The sequence below is a fragment of the Zonotrichia leucophrys genome, unplaced genomic scaffold, assembly GCF_028769735.1.
Source record: "Zonotrichia leucophrys gambelii isolate GWCS_2022_RI unplaced genomic scaffold, RI_Zleu_2.0 Scaffold_78_214179, whole genome shotgun sequence".
NCBI classification, from domain to species: Eukaryota; Metazoa; Chordata; class Aves; order Passeriformes; family Passerellidae; genus Zonotrichia; species Zonotrichia leucophrys.
This window is the reverse complement of record NW_026992283.1, coordinates 171,996-190,967: the sequence shown is the minus strand read 5'-3', so window position 1 is coordinate 190,967 and position 18,972 is coordinate 171,996. Positions and strand designations below refer to the sequence as shown.

The following is an 18,972-nucleotide window of genomic DNA, read 5'->3' as shown; positions in this document are numbered from 1 at the left end:
GGCGTCTCCCAGGGCGACTCAGAGGAGGAGGATATGCGCAGCTTTGTCCACTAGGGGCAGAGTCGGGGGATCCGGTCCTCGTGGGAGCTTTTAGGGCATGGTGACCCCTTCAGATGTTGTTTTGGTCTGAGTCTCGCTTCCTCCCAGAACTGGCCCGGGGGCTCTTGAAGACAGGGTGAGGAACAACGAAGGTTTCCAGCGTCTCTGCAGGCTCAGCAATCGGCTCCTCACATCCAGACATCACTCCAGTCTCTCAACTCTTATTTGGCTCGTTGTTTTTGGGGTTTTCTCCGAGCGTTTGGAGTTGGGGTCCCACAAAGCATTCTGGTCCTTGGAGTCACTTTGCATAACCCCCCCCCCCAGGTCTCTCCTCCTCACTGTTCGGGAAGGTCTCCACCCGTTACTGTCTCAGAGAAGGGCCAATACCTCGCCCTAGGCAGGGCCTTTAGTAATAAAAAAACAACCATTATCAACAACGACCCGTAATTACCATAACAAAACATGCAGAACTTTGGCAGGGACAGTGATCTGGCTGCCTTTTTGTAACTTCTTCTCACAAAAAAAATATTAACCGAATTTTTGTTCATAACAGTCCCCCCTCTTTTTCTTTGATCGAGCTTAAATTTTAAGCTCGCATGAACTCACAATTTATTTTTTTTTTTTTGAATCTACTATAAATCTCTTGTGCACTTTGGTAATCATGGTGTCCTGGTTTAGGGCAAATTTGTTAAAGAATCTGCAAAGGAGGGCCCCTCCAGAAAGCGAAACCCACACGGCCCCTCCCCCCAACCGGTTCGGGAAAAAATTCCTCGGAGAGAGGTGGAAAGAACCTGTTTATTTGACTGGCCCCGCACCCCCCAGCACACAAAATGAACAATACCCGATGACACCGCTCTGAGAAAGATGGCAAAATCAGAAAGTCTCTTTCGGGGGTGGTTGCTCTGTTCTCAGTCCCTCCGGCGCTGGGCCAGCCGCTGCAGCCGAACCCTTGGTGTTCCCGGGTCCCAGTCCGGAGCAGGTTCGAGATGGTCACAGGAACAGGAGAGGAAAAACAGTCCAGGAAGCAATGTGGACTGTTTAGCTAGAACTAGCTAATAAGCAGAGGCAGAAAGCAGAGTAGAAGCAAGAGCAGAAAAAGAGAGCAAGCAAAAGCAGCAAGCTGAAGCTGGAAGTCAAAAAACAGCCCTATGTACCACTTGTCTCTGTGTCCCTGATAAGAGAAACCCAAACAAAACTTCCACTCTTCAGAGCCGGTCTTAAAGGCACAGAACAGATGAATGGGGATATACAAGCATCATAACATCACCCCAGGACATTCCACCCCTTATCTCCATATCATTCTTACCCCACAATCAGATCTCCCTGAGGTACACATCATGTTGTTCCATCTCTTTGCATTATCCACCATGTGCAACCTGGTCCCTGAGCAAAGATAACCCCACAAGTGGGTTTGTCTGTACTCGAGGCAGAATTGATCCACACAGTCTTCCCTAACAAACCTCTGATATGTACCACTGGGACTTTGTCTCCTTCTATTACATTCAGGGACTCAGACTGGGCAGGACCTGCTTGGTTAGTGGAACCTCGGGTGTCAACTAACCAGGTGGCTTTTGCCAGATGCTGCACCCAATTCTTGAAAGATCCCCCACCCAAAGCTTTCAACTGGGTTTTTAGTCGTCCATTGTGAAATAAACAGGGCCAGGAGACTTCTTCTCCTTTTTAATGCCTTTATTAAAAGTGATCAGCTCAGAATTGGGCGGCTCGGCAGGGCTGCAGTCCCCGTCGCGTCTCCCAGGGCGACTCAGAGGAGGAGGATATGCGCAGCTCCATCCACTAGGGGCAGAGCCGGAAATCCAGTCCTCGTGGGAGCCTTTAGGGCGTGATGTCCCTGTCAGATCTTGGTTTCCCTGATTCTGTCCAGCTTGGTCCTGGCGTTGGGACGACTCTCGACTCAGGGCGAGAGGGACTCCGCATCTCTGCAGGCTCAGCAATCGGCTCCTCATGTCCAGACATCACTTTAGTCTCTCAATTCTTATTTGGCTCATTGTTTTTGGGGTTTTCTCTGTGCATTTGGAGCTGTAGTCCCCCACAGCATGCTGGTCCTGGAGTCACTTTGCAAAACCCCCCCTCCAGGTCTCTTCTTCTCACTGTTTGGGAAAGTCCCCACCCGTTACTGTCTCGGAGAAGGGCGATTACCTCACCCCAGCCAGGGCTTTTACTAAGACAAAAACAAGTATTAACAACAACGACCCGTAATTACCATAAGCAGCAGCCCAGCAATAGTCGTAGCTTTTTTTCTAACAGAAAATAATCAACTAAATTTTTGTTCATAATACATTGTACCTCTCCACTTTTCCTGCAGCTGGTGCATGGTAGGGGATATGGTACACTCACTCAATGCCATGTTCCCTAGCCCAGGTGTTGATAAGGCTGTTCTTGAAATGAGTCCCATTGTCTGACTCAATCCTCTCAGGGGTGCCATGTCTCCACAGAACTTGCTTTTCCAGGCCCAGGATGGTGTCCCGGGCTGTAGCATGAGACACAGGGTAGGTTTCCAACCATCCAGTGGTGGCCTCCACCATGGTCAGCACGTAGCGCTTGCCCTGGCGTGTCTGGGGCAGCGTGATGTAGTCAATCTGCCAGGCCTCCCCATACTTGTACTTGGACCACCGCCCACCGTACCACAGGGGCTTCAGTCGCTTGGCCTGCTTGATGGCAGCACACGTCTCCCAGTCATGGATAACCTGAGAAATACTGTCCATGGTTAGATCCACCCTTCGGTCTCGTGCCCATTTATAGGCGGCATCTCTGCCCTGGTGGCCTGAGGCATCATGGGCCCATCGAGCTAGGAATAACTCTCCCTTATGTTCCCAATCTAGGTCTATTTTGGACAGCCCTATCTTTGCAGCTTGGTCTACCTGCTCATTGTTTTGGTGCTCCTCATTGGCCCTACTCTTGGGTACATGGGCATCTACATGGCGGACTTTCACAGGTAGCCTCCCTACCCTGGTAGCAATGTCTTTCCACTCACCAGCAGCCCAAATTGGTTTCCCTCTACGTTGCCAGTTAGCCTTTTTCCACCTCTCCAGCCATCCCCACAGAGCATTGGCTACCATCCATGAATCAGTGTAGAGGTAGAGCCTTGGCCACTTCTCTCTCTCAGCAATGTCTAGGGCCAGTTGAACAGCTTTGAGTTCAGCAAATTGGCTTGATCCAACTTCTCCTTCGGTAGCTTGTGCAACCTGTCGTGTGGGGCTCCATACGGCTGCTTTCCACTTCCGGTTCATCCCTACAACGCGACAGGAACCGTCAGTGAAAAGAGCGTAGCGTGTTTCCTCTGGGGGCAGATGGTTATAGGGAGGAGCCTCCTCAGCACGTGTCACTGGTTCTTGTTCCTCTTCATCTGTGACACCAAAATTCTCACCTTCGGGCCAATTTGTAATGACCTCCAAAATCCCAGGGCGATTCAGTTTACCTATACGGGCGCGCTGAGTGATGAGAGCAATCCACTTGCTCCATGTAGCACTGGTGGCATGGTGAGTGGAAGGAACCTTGCCTTTGAACATCCACCCCAGCACCGGTAGTCAGGGTGCCACGAGGAGTTGTGCTTCAGTGCCTATTACCTCCGAAGCAGCCTGGACTCCTTCATAGGCAGCCAGGATTTCTTTCTCTGTTGGAGTATAGTTGGCTTCAGACCCTCTGTAGCTTCAACTCCAAAATCCCAGTGGTCGACCCCGAGTCTCCTCAGGCACCTTCTGCCAAAGGCTCCAGGACAAGCCATGGTTCCCGGCTGCAGAGTAGAGCACATTCTTCACCTCTGGTCCTGTCCTGACCGGGCCAAGGGCAACTGCATGAGCAATCTCCTGCTTGATCTGGACAAAGGCCTGTTGCTGCTCAGGGCCCCACTGGAAATTGTTCTTCTTGCGGGTGACCAGGTAGAGAGGGCTCACGATCTGACTGTACTCAGGAATATGCATCCTCCCAAAACCTATTGCACCCAAGAAAGCTTGTGTCTCTTTCTTATTGGTGGGTGGAGACATTGCTGTGATCTTGTTGATGACATCTGTAGGAATCTGACGCCGTCCATCTTGCCACTTCACTCCCAGGAATTGAATCACACCAGCTGGTCCCTTTACTTTGCTCTTTTTAATGGCGAAACCAGCTCCCAGGAGGATCTGGATGATTTCCTTCCCTTTCTCGAACACTTCCGCAGCTGTGTTCCCCCACACAATGATGTCATCAATATACTGCAGATGTTCTGGAGCCTCACCCTTTTCCAGTGCAGTCTGGATCAGTCCATGGCAGATGGTGGGGCTGTGCTTCCACCCCTGGGGCAATCGGTTCCAGGTGTACTGCACTCCCCTCCATGTGAAGGCAAACTGAGGCCTGCATTCTGCTGCCAGAGGAATGGAGAAAAATGCATTGGCAATGTCTATAGTGGCGTACCACCTTGCTGCCTTGGACTCAAGCTCATACTGGAGCTCTAATATGTCCGGCACGGCAGCACTCAGTGGTGGAGTCACTTCATTCAATGCACGATAGTCCACAGTCAATCTCCATTCTACTTCAGATTTTCGCACAGGCCAAATGGGGCTGTTGAAGGGTGAGTGGGTCTTGCTGACCACCCCTTGGCTCTCCAGCTCTCGGATCATCTTATGGATGGGGATCACAGCATCTCGAGTGGTCCTATACTGTTGTCGATGCACTGTGGAAGTGGCAATTGGCACTCGTTGCTCTCCTCCCGTCAGGCATCCTACTACAGATGGGTTCTCAGACAACCCAGGCAAGGTGTTCAATTGCTGGATGCCCTCTGTCTCTACAGCAGCTATTCCAAATGCCCATCTGAGTCCTTTTGGGTCTTTGAAGTACCCACTTCGAAGGTAGTCTATGCCCAAAATACATGGGGCCTCTGGGCCAGTCACAATAGGATGCTTCTTCCACTCATTTCCCGTTAGGCTCACATCAGCTTCCACCAAAGTGAAATCCTGGGATCCCCCTGTCACACCAGCAATAGAAACAGACTCTGTCCCCACATATCTTGATGGGATTAATGTGCACTGCACACCAGTATCGACCAAAAATTTGTACTCTTGTGGTTCCGATGGGCCAGGCCAACGAATCCACACAGAGACCAGAAGACACGATTTTCCCTGGCCTCTACCTGGCTAGAGGCAGGGCCCCTCTAAGCCTGGTTATCATTCTTTCCCTGGGTGTATGTTTTGGATGTTCCTTCGAGGGGATCAGACATGTCATCATCATCATACCTGGCCGTTCGGCTACGGGCAACTGGAGCTGCTTTCCTCCTGGTGGCTTCCTTCAGTTCACGCACCCGTCGTGCCAGAACAGCGGTAGGTTTCCTATCCCACCTTCTCATGTTTTCCCCACAATCACGCAGGTAAAACCACAGCTCAGCTCGTGGGGTGTACCTTCTGTCACCATCTGGGAAACGTCTTCCTTGGATACCGGAACCTCAGATCTGTACTGCTGAAATTTGGAGAAGGTCTTCTTTAATCTCCTCTCTAAGCTTCTTATGGTTCTCCTCTATCTTATCCTCTAAGTTCTGCAGACGTGTTTCTACCGCTGCGATTCTGGCATGTGTCGGGCCTTGTAAAGCATCTGCATATGCTCGGAGCTTCCTTGCCATGTCAAGCACAGTCTCACCCCTCTCATCCCTCTTCATGATGGCTAAGGCAGAAGCATATTCTTGTGGCCCGAGTCGTACGAGTTTTCGCCACATCACAGACGTGCATGGTACTAAGTCTGGGTTCCTAGTTGTTACATCATCTGAGAAGATAATCTCTGCCACGGCCATTTCTCTCAGGTGTTGGATCCCTTGCTCTATTGTCTTCCACTGAGTCTGCTGCATATAGAGATCGTCTGCACACAGGTATCTTTCTGCTACACTTCTTAGGACCCGTTCCCAGAGGCTGTGAGAGTTAGCCCCCCTCATCATTCCTTGGTCTATGACAGGATCCTGTGACAGGGATCCCAAATGCCTGGCTTCAGTGCCATCCAAAACGGTAGCCTCGCCTGCAGCATCCCAGAGACGGGCCAGCCAACGAATTATGGATTCATCAGACCTTCGAGTGTAATCCTTCCGTAGGCCACGAAGGTCCTTCAGGGAGAAGGACTCAATATTGGCATCTGATCTTGCATCTGCTGCTTTTACTCCTGACTTTACGTCAGGAGGCACTGAGGTTCCTTCTCCTGCATCATCATCATCATCATAATCGTCCACTGGTCGATTGGTCTTGGCTGTGCATTTCCCACTTCTAGTGCTGGTAGCAACAGCCATGGGCTTAGCTGCTCGCTTCGAGCCTGGAGTGTTAGCTGCAGCCTGAGTCACTGGGACAGTTGCTGATTTATCTCCCTGCCCCCCTGCCTCTGTCTGCTGCCCAACAGTATCTAGCAGTGTGCGATAAGCATATGCCAGGGCCCAGCTCACTGCAATGACCTTCCTCTCCTTAGGCTCATCCTGGTACTTCTCTTTCAGATATTTCCCCCCTCAGCTGGGTTCTGAATTTGTTCATGGGGAAAATCCCACACTATAGGGTCAGAGAATTCCTTCAGGATTTGGCCCATATCCTCCCATTTCCCACACCACTTAGGATTTTCCACACCAGGGTTTACTCCTGAGTCAGGGGTCTCATCAGCCCGTCTAGAAATCTCAGCCCTCATTCTAGAGAAGCAGCAGGCTGTATAGAGGAAGGTTACCAGATTGAATACCAGGAAGATGGTTTCTTTAACATTGAGGGGAAACTGAACATCCTTCACTAGTGATGCAACTGATTCATAGGAGAAGGAGGAAAGCAGAGGCTGAAAAACCTCATTCCCTCCTGCTCCTCCTGCGACAAACTGGATGCATAACCATAGCCATGAACCATTCATACCTGGAGCAGACCCCAGCATGTTTATAAACTTCTTGCACATTATTGCCACCAAACCCAGCAGGATAGCTATTCTGGTCACAGCCCCTCTGATGTAAAAACTACGTATTAGGGGCAATACTAAAGCTATTTCTGGATAGGAAAATAAGCCTAGGGACCAGAGAGGTATTAAAATCTCAAAAAACCCTAGGGACCAGAAATGCATGCAAACCTTCACCCCAACAGACATTATGAATCCAAAAAGCATGGCTATTAGCTGATTTAAACGAACACAGAGTAATAGCAGCCAAAATGCAGTCAAAACAGCGTTTTTCCACTCTCTCCCCTGCCCCACGTTGGGCGCCAAAAATTTGTGCTGGTTTAGGGCAAATTTGTTAAAGAATCTGCAAAGGAGGGCCCCTCCAGAAAGCGAAACCCACACAGCCCCTCCCCCCAACCGGTTCAGGAAAAAAAATTCCTCAGAGAGAGGTGGAAAGAACCTGTTTATTTGACTGGCCCCGCACCCCCCAGCACACAAAATGGACAATACCCGATGACACCGCTCTGAGAAAGATGTCAAAATCAGAAAGTCTCTTTCGGGGGTGGTTGCTCTGTTCTCAGTCCCTCCGGCGCTGGGCCAGCTGCTGCAGCCGAACCTTCGGTGTTCCCGGGTCCCAGTCCGGAGCGGGTTCGAGATTGTCACAGGAACAGGAGAGGAGAAACAGTCCAGGAAGCAATGTGGACTGTTTAGCTAGAACTAGCTAATAAGTAGAGGCAGAAAGCAGAGCAGAAGCAAGAGCAGAAAACGAGAGCAAGCAAAAGCAGCAAGCTGAAGCTCGAAGTGAAAAAACAGGCTTATGTACCGCTTTCCTCTGTGTCCTTGATAAGAGAAACCCAAACAAAACTTCCACTCTTCAGTGCCGGTCTTAAAGGCACAGAACAGATGAATGGGGATATACAAGCATCATAACGTCACCCCAGGATAGGGAGGGAGTGCCACGGGCTGGGCAAGGCCATGGCTGCAATTTCTAACATCTTGCCACTAGCCCGGGGCCAAGCTGAGTCTGCCAGCCCCCAGAAGCAGCCCCGGGCCTGGCCAGTTCAAACAAGATTTTACCACCGTGGAGGTTCACCCGCAACCACCTGTGGCAGCAGCTCTCTGGCCACAGAGAGAAACACAACTTTCCCAGGCATCCGTCTGGGGAAAGTCTGTGAGCAGATCAGAGAAAAGAATGAGAAACAATTCTTATCTTAACTTGCTGCACCTGGTATTGGGAACATGTAGAATGTGTCATGGAGATTCGCTTACCAAAGGATGGTTTCTTAATTAGCCAGTGGTGATGGTGTTTTAACTAAACGACCAATCAAGTCCACTTGTAGGGAACTAGGGTATGAAAAAGAGCAATGGGTTTCTTAATAAAGATTATTGATCGGCCTTCTGTGAATCATGGAGTCTATGACAGTTATTACCTGGCTGAGGGCCCATTGTTTTGATAACCACCAGGCAGGGGGAAGGAGAAGCCCACCCCCCATCTGGTGTGCTGCTGCTGAGTTCTGGCCTGGCTGATTAGATCCTAGATGCCCCTCCCAGCCACAGTTCCTGACGAAAGCTACCACCAGAGTCAAGTGACCATCTGTAGGCCCTGGGCAAGATATTAACCCTTTCAGCGCTTTAATCCTCCCTCGAGTGAGAGAAAGAAACAAGATACAAGCATGTAAAGGAGCAACATGAAGACATCAAGGTCAGTGAAGAAGTTAAGTCCCAGATGGGAGGGATGAGGAGATGCCTTGATCTTGGGGCTGAATCCCCTTGTAAAGCTATAGACAAAAGACTGTTTTCCTGTAACACATGAAAGCATGGGAAGATGAAGGGTTCAAATTGATATCGAGCAAAGGCTTCCATGCCAAAGTAAGCACATGTTAAGGTAGCTGTGATCCTATGAGAACTTTGAACAGAGGAGAGAAGAGTGGTCCTGTGCTCCCAGGAAGAGACGATCTCTGTTCCTAGAGACAAAGATGATTTTAGAGATAGATAATGAGAACCTTTGCCTTTGAACAGCTCATCTTTAAAACAGTACTCCATAAGTTGACATGGCTCATAAACACAGCTGTGGGAAAAGCTTGTGGAAAATGGGAGGGACTTCCCAACTGCAGATTTCCCGGGCTGCTGCTATTTGTGAAATTTGAGAGCCATGAGAGAACTGTTTTTTCTTGTGGGGAAGTCTCCATAACATTAACAAGAGGGACTTCTCTCCCTAAGTGAACTGAAGAAAGACTATTCCAGAGGTGGTAAACTGACTGAAATTTTAGATTTTGTTTCTTTACATTGTCAGTGGGAAAGAAAGCATTGTAGGGGGAAGGAGAAGTGTTCTGAAGGTTTTGTCCTGATTTTCATTACTCTTTCTTTTAGTTACCGTAAATAAATTTTTCTTTATACCCTTTTAAAGTTTTGAGTCTGCTTTGCCTTCCTCCTAATCCTACCTCACAGCAGGAAGTGAGTGCACTCATCACCATTATACCTCAACAAACTCCTGTGCAGTTTAACCAGCTACTCATAGACAACTGAGTATAAATTGCAAGTAGGGATAGGACTGAGGGTGGTCTAAGATGACTTTGTTGAAGGTAAACTTTTTTGCATGTGCTATGTGTTAAGACCTGTTGTGGGTTTTTCAGGGAATTTTCTCCCATCAGAAAGGAAGACACTGTGAGGGGAGGAGGTTGTCTGTTAGGAATAGGGACAATTAAGAAACACGAGACATGGCCAAGCACTCTCACCACAGTATTGGCTCTGTCAGGGGAAACGAATTTGGAAGTCATGCCTGGGGAGGGGTAGGTGGGTTTGGGAGTTGTGACACTGGTGGCTGCTCCCCTCCCCTGGAGACCAATCGCTTCTGCCCTGACCTTAGCTCCGCCTCCCACCTGTGGTAATCACATATTCTCTGAACAGAGAGAGATGTAATTCTCTCCCAGGATTTTCCTGGGAAGCTGTGAGAAAGCTCAGAGACAACTATTCTTATCTTCATTTGCTGCACGTGTTGTTGTGCACATGTGGAATGTGTTATGGTGTCATGATCCGTCTTTATGAACGGGTTACATGATGGTTCATGGGGTGATCTCAGGGTGCAAAAAGAACTGACAAGGTACAAGGGGGTTTGCAGTGATAATCAAAACAAATGCACCTTTATTGAATGACCACAGCTGTCGCAGACAACTTTCATGAAAAATCCTCTCCTTAGGATTTTTCCTCCTGAGAAGCTGAGAGGCCTCAGGAACAAAATGTAAACAATGGTTATCTGCTGCTGTGGAATGCAACAGGTGGATCTGTGATTGGTCTCATGTGGTTGTTTGTAATTAATGGCCAATCACAGCCCAGCTGGCTTAGACACAGAATCCGAGCCACAAACCTTTGTTATCATTCTTTGCTTTTCTATTCTTAGCTAGCCTTCTGATGAGAATCTTTGCTTCTATTCTTTTAGTATAGTTTTAATGTAATATGTATCATAAAATAATAAATCAAGCCTTCTGAAACATGGAGCCAGATCTTTGTCTCTTCCCCAATCCATCCTGGGACCCCTGTGAACACCATCACACAGAGCAAAATGCGATAGAGAGATTAAGGGAGAAAAAAAGATAGAGAAAGAGAGAGAAAAGAGAGAGAGAAAGAGGGGGATATAGCTACCAAACGTAGAGACGAAGTCCTTTGGTCCAGTCCAGTCGAGGATCCGCCTATTACGTCGGGGAGATCTTGAAATCTCTAGCTAACTCAGAGGTTTTTATTATGATAACTCTATTGGAAATTGCAGGGGGGGGGGGAGGGGAAACAGATACAATAAGGAATAGATGTAACAGGTAGTCCATGTTCTCAGCAGTAAACGAGAGCCATTGTTTTCTTGGTCCAGTGGTCACAACCTGCAGGCAAACATCTTGCTTTGGTTTGCTTGCCTCCTCCACACACCTCCCCCGGGTTAGGGGTTTCAGTCCCAGTCCTTGGAAGGAGGAGAGGGGCCTTTTCATATGGGGGTTTCATGTCTCAGTCCTTGATGGAGAGGCTTCTTACATCTCAGTTTGTCTGTCATGGTGGTTGAAAACGAGTGAGAGGGGTCTTCTGCAGGGGACCACCCAGAACTCAGGAGAAGTCCAGCCAGGCCGAGAGGTGGGACAGCTTCCAAGGTTATTGTTGCAAAAAGGGCACGGTGCCCCCTTCTTCATTGGGCTCAGTGTAGCATACAGCAAACAACACCTGTGAAAACAATAATTTAGCACTGTGCTCTCAGGTCTCGGGGCCTTGTGGCATGTGACTTTCTCCTACAGAGAAGACAGGGGGGTCTTCTCTTCAGTGGTCCTCAATGACGATTGTGAGGCAGATGAGGGAAAATTCAGACAAACTCTCACATATGGAGATTGTTTACCAAAGGGTGGTTTCCTAATTGGACACTGGTGATGGCGTTTTAGATTCATTGACCAATTGGATCCACATGTGTATCGGACTGTCTGGCAAGGGCAATGAGTTTTTCTTAATAGTAGGATAGGATAGGATAGGATAGGATAGGATAGGATAGGATAGGATAGGATAGGATAGGATAGGATAGGACAGGATAGGATAGTGTAGTACAATAAAGCAATTGATCAGCCTTCTGCAATCATGGAGTCAAAGCTCATTATTCCCTGTTCAGGGGATCGCTGCTACTATACCCCACCCCTTCCCCTTCTTAAGCTGCCTGCACCACACAATTGTCCTCTCTCTCGCCAGGTTCCCTTCAGCCACATGTGATATATTTTGCTGAAATAAAACCTTGCAAAAAGGAGCCTTTCTAACCTCTCTCGCTGAGCCAGCTGTGGTGAGTGTTGTATGTGGATTTGACTGGGTTGCCTAAATGTTAACCCAACCTGCTTTTCTACAGGAGAGGTTTGTTGGGAACAAATAGGCAGCAGCGCCCACCATCTGACACCCACATTTTTACCTTGCCACCTGGGGTGTTTCTGAAACCAGCTGCTGCCTCTGAGTTTTACAAACAAGAGCTACCTCCCGTCCTCAACTGAGCTCCCAACACCACGTCAGGAGGTTTTCTGAGCCCACATCGGAGCACCCCAGACGCCGCGGGGGAACTACGGCAACCCCTCTGCCTTGCCAAGAGCCAACAGTGCCCTCTGCCAAGAGTAGGAAAAGACTGTTATTGGGACTTCTGGCTTTGTTTTGTTGTTGTTGCTGTTGCTGTTGTTTGTCTGTGTCAGACACTGAAATGGTTCATGCCCCAAACATTGTTGGGAAGGAGTTCTGCCCATTATAGCAAAAACTGTATAAAGGAGCTATAACCACAGAAGCCCATCCCTCCTTGAAGATACTTGATTGAAACTTTGGACTGTGAGTTAAGCCACCTAGATAAGATAAAGGGGACACTATTGTTCGGTCATCTCAGGTCTAGGGAGAAGCCAACAAGGTATCCACAAGAAAGCCTAATGCAGCACAAAATCATCCCTGGCTGGGTTTGGGATAGGGAACACCACAGCCCACAGAGGCCAGGTTTGCACAGACTCCCCCGCCACCGAGGAGGGAAGGAGGAGGTTTTGGGTGTGTGGCATAACCTCTGGTCAGAGGCAGTGAACACTCATCCTCCCTTAGTCATACTGGCCCAACTGTGAAACCCCAAACCCAGAAAGGCCACATCCAAGGGACATTCATGTGAGAGGCAGCTGAGGGGATCATAAGCCACATTATGTGTTCTTATTACCCATGCAAGTGCAGGGTGGGGCTTTCCTCTGCTGAGCGGAGAGGTGATTAAAAAAGGGCTCAAGGGAGAGGGGCGACCCGGAGCGGGCAAAGAGGGGTGTGTCACGTCTCTGAGGGTGTGGCATGGCAGTTTGCATGGCAGTTCACGCAGGCAAGGCAAGCAGGCAGAGTTACAAATTTCCTCCTGCTAGCGGGGTTTTTAGTTTGTTGTTTGTTGTGGTTTTGTTGATCGGTTGGTTTTTGGTTTTTTCTCTTAGTAATGGTTTTTACACAATCAAAAACTGCAGTTAGTAAAAGTGTATGTAGTCAAATAGAACCCTCCAAAAAGGATGTGTCTGTCCACACCTATTCGTGTGAGGTGTGTTTGAGCTTATCAGTGGTACCAAGGGGAGTTGCAGAAGAAGCCTGTCTGTGGTGTGAACAGGTGAATGATCTTCTTTTGCTAGTGGCCAAGCTTAGGGAGGAAGTAGAAAGACTAAGGAGTATTAGGGAAAGTGAAAGGGAAATAGATTGGTGGAGTTCTGCCCTTCCATCCTTGAGGGAGGCCCACCGGGAGTCAGAGGACTCCCATGCTTCCCACTGTCAGGCAATAGGGGAACACCTGGTGGATGAAGGGGAGTGGAAATGAGTCCCTACTCAGGGAGGTAATAAAAATTCCTCCTGACCCCCATCACCTACCCAGATGTCACTTCAGAATAGGTATGAGGCCCTGGATGAGGAGGGTCAGCCAGATGATGTAGAAGAAAATTATCTGCCCAGTGAGCCTCACAATTATGCTTCATCTGTCAGACAGATCACCAACCCTAACATTAAAAAGAAAAGAAGGGTAGTCGTAGTGGGTGACTCCCTTCTGAGGGGAGCAGAGGGCCCCATATGTCAACCGGACCCATCCCACAGGGGGGTCTGCTGCCTCTATGGGGCCCTGGTATGGGATATGTTGGGGGTTGGGTCTTTTCTGTTCCTTCCTTATTATCAGGGTGAGGGGGACAGAGATACTGTGAGAATGGGGGCAGGTAAAAAGAGACGGGGTTGAGGGCAGCAGCTCTCTCACTTCTGGGCTTCACAGGAGGACAATCAGACCTGCAACTTGGGGAAAGTAGTTTGCTGCCACCACCATAACACAGTGGGGAATGTTTCTTCTGCTGCTGGGCTCCGCATCCCCCTGCCCTACCAGGACATCCCGCAGGTTCGAGCTATTGCCATGGAGTTTTGATACATTCTCGTCCACTACCCCAGGATTTCTGCTCATCCCTGCTGTTCCAGCCTGCTGCTTCCAGGAGTCCTGCTAGGGGCACCGGGATCAGCTGCCCCCAGGGTTTGTGAAGCAAAGCCTCTTCTTCCATCTCTTCCCGTCTCGGCCATGACGCCATTGCTACGTGTTCCCTGGGCCCGTGCTGGAGCACCCCCTGCAGGCACGTGGGGATCACCACACCTGTCCTGTTCACCGGGAGCTTAACAGCACCCCTGCCGGCTGTGACCATAACTACACCAAAGGGGAAAGTGCCACAGCCGAAAAGGCTGTCACTGGGTTCCTGGTTCTGTTTGTTGTCAATGCCATAGTTGTTGTTGTTTGTTTGCTTTATTATATATACTAATAAAGAACTGTTATTCCTATTCCCATATCTTTGTCTAAGAGCCCCTTAATTTCAAAATTCTAAAAATTTGGAGGGATAGAGTTTACATTCTCTGTTCAAAGGGAGGCTTTTCTGCCTTCCCTAGCAGACACCTGTCTTGTAAACCAAAACAGATATTACCGAGAGACTCCCTGGGCTGATTTGGCCCTCTGATTATTATCCACTGCTGATACTCCAGGCTGGCAGTGATGAGACTGAAAAGAAGAGCACAAGGGCAATTAAAAGGGACTTTAGGGCAATGGGTCAAGTGGTTGATAGGGCAGGAGAACAGGCAGTGTTCTGCTCAGTCCCTCTGGTGGCAGAAAAAAATGAAAGGAATAACAGAGCCCACATTATCAACAAGTGGCTCAAGGGTTGGTGTCAACAGCAGCATTTTGGGTTCTTTGATCATGGGGCAACTTTTACAGCACCTGGCCTGCTGGAACTAGGATGGGCTCCATCTCTCTGTTAAGGGCAGAAGGATTTTAGCTCATGAACTGGCGGAACTTGTTGAGAGGGCTTTAAACTAGGTTTGAAGGGGGAAGGGGATGCAACTGGGCTCTCTGGAAGCAGGCCCAAGGGAGGTAAGCCTGAGTTAGGGGTGAAATCAGTAGCCCAGCTGAAGCACATGTATACTAATGGACACAGCATGGGTAGCAAACAAGAAGAGCTGGAGGCCATGGTGCAGCAACAAAGCTATGATGTTATCGCCATCATGGAAACGTGGTGGAACGACTCACATAGCTGGACCCCTGCACTGGTTAGCTACAAGCTCTTCAGAAGAGACAGGAAAGGGGTGTTTTGCGGAGAAAAGAAGAAACGTCACAACTTTATAAAAGTTGTAAAGCTCGGTATGTTTATTTACGGCGCCGGACACATGCGGAGAAAACTCTCCTCAAAAAGGCATGCGTACCTCTGAGAACTTCAGGTCTCTTTTTATCCCCCTCTCAAATACATATGCATACAGTTCCACAATAGATTCATACATATTCATTTTTATGGGTTTCTTGTGACTTTTACCACTAGTTCCTTTTTATCAGAAAGAATTCCGAGGTCAGGCTGACTTGCCCTTACAGCAGTCCCTGTCTCTCTCTATCATCTTCTGTCTCCTCCCCTTTATCTCTGTCCTTCGCTGAAGTAACTTCACTGAGCTTAGGCCTTGCAGCCTGGCTAAATAACTATGATTTCTAACCACAGGCTCAACTCAAAAATGTACATTTCACCTAAATTAAAATGGATTTCTATACTGCAAAATTTTCGCTTTGCTTCAAGGGGGTAGAAGTGGAGGGGTGGCCCTGTATATTAGGGAGGCTTTTGGTGCCATGGATATTGAAACTAATGATGATGAAGTTGAATACTGTCCTGGATTGCAAGATAAGTGTGTATTCTATTTGCCATCTGTTAGAGGTGTGGCAGTTATCTTCTGCTAATTGGGTAGTTTTTGTTATCTCTTCCACAAACCAATCCTCCCTACCGGAAATATCTTCTGTTAATGGGCGATTGAGTCTCACTGCATGACTGATAAAAATTACATCATCCCATTGTGAGATGCTCTGCCCAGGGGGAGGAGCCAAGCATTCCTAACTGGATATAATCTGAGATTTTGGGACACCAGGGCAGCCTTCTCCACTGGATTCCCAGAGGAGCAGCCCTTTCTGTCGAGGTCCGCCTGAGTAAACGGGTGTCAGGATGATTTTTTGGTGCAAAAATAACCAACAAGGCACAGGGTGTTTGCAGTAACAAATCAACAAAATGCAATTTTATTGATATAACCACAGCTGATATGCGTTGGTGAGGGAATCTGGGGAAGAAAAGGATAAGATAAGGGAAGAGGGAGAAAAAGAGGACAGGGGGGTATAGCTACCGAAACGTGACGCCGTCTTTCGGGGTCCAGCTGTCGAAGCTCACTGGGCATGTCCGGGGAGATCTCAAAGCACGGTCGGAACAGCATCCCAAATTATACTGCTTTTCGTTGGGGGAAGGGTGGCGGGAATAAGGTCTCCAAGGAGGGAAAAGAATAGGAAAAGAAGGAGGGGGTGTTCACTCCATTGTTTTCATGGCCCAATGCTCACAGGTGCGTTTATTCTGGGCAGTTTTTCCCCCTTCGCGCGCACCTCCCCCAAGCTGGGGGGGGGGGGGGTGTTCAGTCCCAGTCTCTGGAAGGAGATGCCAGGAAATGCCAGGGGGGTTTCTTGCATGGGGATTTCTTGTCTTGGTTCCTTGATGAAAAGGCTCACATCTCTGTTTGTCTGTCATGGTGGTTGAAGGCAGGCAAGAGGGGTCTTCTCTTGGAGGGGGGAACCACCCCAGAGCACAGACCAGCCAGGTCAGGAGGTAGGGAGAAAGTCCAGATCCATTGTTCAGAAAGGGCAGCATGCCCCCTTTGAGTTCAGCATGGCATGTTCTGCAAACAAAACCTGTGAACACACTGAATAAGCATAAGACTTTGCCTCCCAACTGGCTCAACAGTTTTTAACCTTTTGGTGGTCTTTCTCTTCATGACAATTGTGAGGCAAAAAGGAAAGATTTTCGGACAGACTCTCACACTTTCCCACTGGATTCCCAGAGGAAGACCAGGCCCATCTACGCCACACTGGATCTTTAGAGAAAGACTACACCCTTCTACAGGATTACTGCTTCAACAGAACCACATCTATCGCTCCAGGAAGACAGCAGCCACCATTTCATTTTGACTGCTACCAACACCCTGACCAACAGGATGTCAGGTCGTATTCTGACTCTGTCAGGGTTATTTTGTATTACTGCATTGTTTTGGGTTTTTAAATTTTTTATTTTCTTCCCTAATAAAGAACTGTTATTCCTGCTCCAATATCTTTGCCTGAGAGCTCCTTAATTTCAAAATCATAATAATTTGAAGGGAGACGGTTTACATTTTCATTTTAGGGGAGGATCCTGCCTTCCTTAGCAGACACCTGTCTTTTCAAACCAAGACAAATGCCTATGGGTAAGAATTAAAGGGAAGGCCAACAAGGATGACATCCTACTGGGGGTCTGTTATTGTCCACCTAACCAAGAAGAAGAGGTGAACAACTTATTCTATAAGCAGCTGGAGAATGTTTCAGGACCACCAGCCCTTGTTCATGTAGGTGACTTTAACCTACCAGATATCTGCTGGGAACTTAATACCACAGATAAGTGGCAGTCCAGGAGGTTCTTAGAGTGTGTGGAGGACAACTTTTTGTCACAGCTGGTGAGTGAGCCCACCAGGGGAGGGACTATGTTAGACCTGTTTGCAAATCGAGATGGGCTGGTGGGAGATGTGGTGGTTGGAGGCTGCTTGGGGCATAGTGATCATGAAATTATAGAGTTCTCTATATTTGGTGAAATCAGGAGGAACATCAATAAGACTTTTACATTAGACTTCTGGAGGGCAGATTTTGGCCTATTTAGGAGACTTATTCAGAGAGTTCCTTGGGAAGCAGCCCTTAAAACAAAGGAGTCCAGGAATGGTGGACGTGCTTCCAAACAGAGATCTTGAGGGCACAGGAACAGACTGTTCATGTGTGCAGAAAGATGAGTCAAAAAGGTAAATGTCCAGCCTGGATGAGCAAGGAGGTTTTGGAGGAACTTAGGAATAAAAATAGGATGTATCATCTTTGGAAGGAGGGTCAGGTCTCTCAGGAAGCATTTAAGAGGATTGCTAGAGCATGTAGGAAAAAAAAATAAGGATGCCAAAGCTCATTTCCAACTTAATTTGGCAACTTTTTTAAAGAATAATAAAAAATGTTTTTACATACATATTAACAGCAAAAGGAAGGGTAAGGCCAACCTTTGTTCTCTACTAGATTCTGGAGGGAATTTAGTAACTACAGATGGGGAGAAGGCAAAAGTGCTTAATGCCTTCTTTGCCTTGATCTTTAGTGGGAAGATGGCTTGTTCTCAGGACAGCTGTCCTCCTGGCCTGGTAGATGGTGTCAGGAAGCAGAATGGTCCCCCTGTTATCCAGGAGGAGACAGTCAGAGAACTGCTGAGACACTTGGATGTTCATAAATCTATGGGACCAGATGGGATCCATCCCAGGGTGATGAAGGAGCTGGCAAATGAACTTGCAAAGCTGCTCTCCATCATTTACCAACAGTCCTGGCTCACTGGTGAAGTTCCAGATGACTGGAAGCTGGCCAATGTGACACCCATTCATAAAAAGAGTAGGAAGGAAGATCCTGGTAATTATAGGCTAGTTAATCTGACCTCGCTACCTGGTAAGGTTATGGAACAGTTTATATTGAGTGTCATCGCACAGCACCTGCAGGATGGCCAGGGTATCAGACCCAGCCAGCATAGGTTTAGGAGGGGTAGGTCATGTTTGACCAGCCTGGTCTCCTTTTATGCCCAGATGACCTGCCTGGTGGATGTGGGAAAAGCTGTGGATGTCTATTTGGACTCCACCAAGGCTTTTGACACTGTGTCTCACAGCATACTCCTGGAAAAGCTGGCAGGCAACGACTTGGACAAGAGCATTCTTTGCTGGGTTAAGAACTGGCTGAATGGCCAGGCCGAGAGAGTGGTGGTGAACAGTGCTGCACCCAGTTGGCAGCCAGTCACTAGTGGTGTTCCTCAGGGGTCTGTGCTGAGGCCAGTTCTATCCAATCTTTTTATTGATTACATGGATGAGAGTACTGAGTCTTTCATTAGTAAATTTCCAGATGACGCTAAGCTGGGAGCATGTGTCAATCTGTTGGAAGAAGGGCTCTGCAGAGAGACCAGGAACAGTTGGATGGATGTGCAGAGTCCAATAAGAGGAAGT

General features: G+C 48.4%; 1 pseudogene; it reads right to left on the bottom strand.

The window, feature by feature from the left end:
• LOC135460657 (E3 SUMO-protein ligase PIAS2-like) overlaps positions 1-18,972 on the bottom strand; it is a 198,637-nt pseudogene that overhangs the window by 23,158 nt on the left and 156,507 nt on the right.